This window comes from Otolemur garnettii, unplaced genomic scaffold, assembly GCF_000181295.1.
Source record: "Otolemur garnettii isolate 467f Iridium unplaced genomic scaffold, OtoGar3 scaffold00319, whole genome shotgun sequence".
NCBI lineage: Eukaryota > Metazoa > Chordata > Mammalia > Primates > Galagidae > Otolemur > Otolemur garnettii.
This window is the reverse complement of record NW_003852714.1, coordinates 165,165-167,301: the sequence shown is the minus strand read 5'-3', so window position 1 is coordinate 167,301 and position 2,137 is coordinate 165,165.

Genomic DNA, 2,137 nt, shown 5'->3' with positions numbered 1-2,137 from the left:
CCAGGCTCTCACTTGGGCCACCAGAAAGGTGCTTTTTCTCACTCAGAGAAAGGACGAAAGGACAGACGCTTGAGGATCCACGGACTCAGGTGGGAGGAGCAGCGGGATTTTAAGGTGGGTGGGTGTCTCTCCATGCTGATTTAGCCTGAAAACTAATTTCTCAGGCGCCCAGAACCACAGCATTTGTTGGTAAACAATCCACCTCGAGTGTTTGAGCCGGGTCTGTCTTTTGTCCAGGAGTTCAAGAAGCAGGGAGTCATCCTGCGGGAGGCATTTGTGGAGAAAAGCCGCGGTTGCTATTGGAGAAGTTGGGTGTGAGACCGACCGGCAGATGGCATCTGTGGGAAGTGGTGTCTGAGACTAGGTGGGAGAGCAGGGAATGCCTCAAACCCTTCCGCTGCCTCTTGCCTTCTGAGCACCCGGTGCCCGGTGCTCAGGCTCCTCGCTCAGCTCCTTTTGACTCTGCGTTTCTATGTGCGGGTGCGGGAGGTGGGAGTGTGGGTGGAATTGGCTTCAGGGGAGCCCTGCCAGGAGAAACGGTCAAGTTGACAAGTCGTGCACACCCCTGGCGCTGGATCAGGAAAGGCAGGGGAGTGGGGATGGGAAAGGTGGGCCACAGTGCCACTCTCTCTTCCTCCCACCCAGTCGGCAATCACCCTACTGTCTGCCTTTTTTACTGTCAGTATACAGGGATGTGAATGGCCAAAACCAGCTCAAAATTGGAGAGGAGAGGAGGATACATTTATCTTTTGCTCCAAGGCTCCAACTGGCTGGGAATGCCGAGAGGAATGAACTTCAACCTGGTCAGCAATAGGGAAGAGGGGGACACATAGACTTTAGAAGAGGGAACCTAAGTGCTTTGGCTTTCAGATAGGATTCCTCATTGGTATAATCCCAAGTTTCTCAGCCCCCAAAAGGATTCCTGGATGTCAGCCCCATGAAGCAGCTCCCTCCCATTTAGGAACACACGGTCAATTGCTGCTCCATGGAGTGAGGTTCCTTCTATCTGCTATGCTGGACTGCAGAAGAGGGCCTTTGTGGGGACTACCTGTAGAAACGGTTTCATGGATAGTCTCATAGGTTCCCCTCGGCCTCTGCCTTGTGCTCTGTCTTATGTTGTGTTCTCTGCCCGTTTCTTAGGCCATGTTCATTTGATCCCATCCTAGGTAGCAGCCCCTTGAGAAGTCTTTGTTCTCATTAAACTGAATATTCACCCCATGATGCATCCACTGGGTATCAAGTAAAAGAGAATTGTTCCTCTATACACAACACTTCTGGAACAGAATGTGGGAGTTGTTCACCTCAATCCATTCTCCAGTTCTCTTAAAATAACAAGTAGGTACCCTACAATTGATTCTGACACTGCCCAGAGTTTGTGCAGACCTTACAAGTTAAGGAATCATTTCCACAAGACTCCCCACCCCCAGATGAAAATCACAAGTAGTGGATGCCCATGTTGTCCATACTTCTCTCTGACTTGGCTACTAATTGAGTGTTCCCACAATCCCCTTCTCAGGTTCAATAACTTGTTACAAAGGTTCACAGATCTCAAGGAAACACTTAATTCACTATTAATGCTTATTACTGCTTCATTATAAAGGATTTAAATTAAAAGCCAGATGAATAGGTGCTTGGAAGGGTCTCAAGAAAGTGCAGGATGCTGTCCACATGGAGTTAGGGTTCGCAACCTTCCCAGCACATGAATGTGTTCATCAACCCAGAGTCTTTGACATTTAAGATTTTTACAGAGGCTACATTATATATACATAATTAAGTCATTGGCCATTGGTGGTTAACTCAATCTCTAGCCCCTCTCTTCTCCTTGGAGGTCAGGGGTTGGGGCTAAAAGTTCTAACCCTGTAGTCATGCCTTGGTCATTATGGTGGCCATCCCTATTCTGTAGTTATATGGGGGCCCTTGTTACCAGTCATCTGTATAGCATACAAAAATACACTCATATCACTTCAGAGGTTACAAGGATTTTAGAAGCGCTTGTGGCTTGGTGCCTGTGGCTCAAGCGGCTAAGGTGCCAGCCACATCCACCTAAGGTGGCAGGTTCGAATCCAGCCCAGACCCGCCAAACAACAATAATGGCTGCAACCAAAAAATAGCCGGGCGTTGTGGCGGGCGCCTGTGG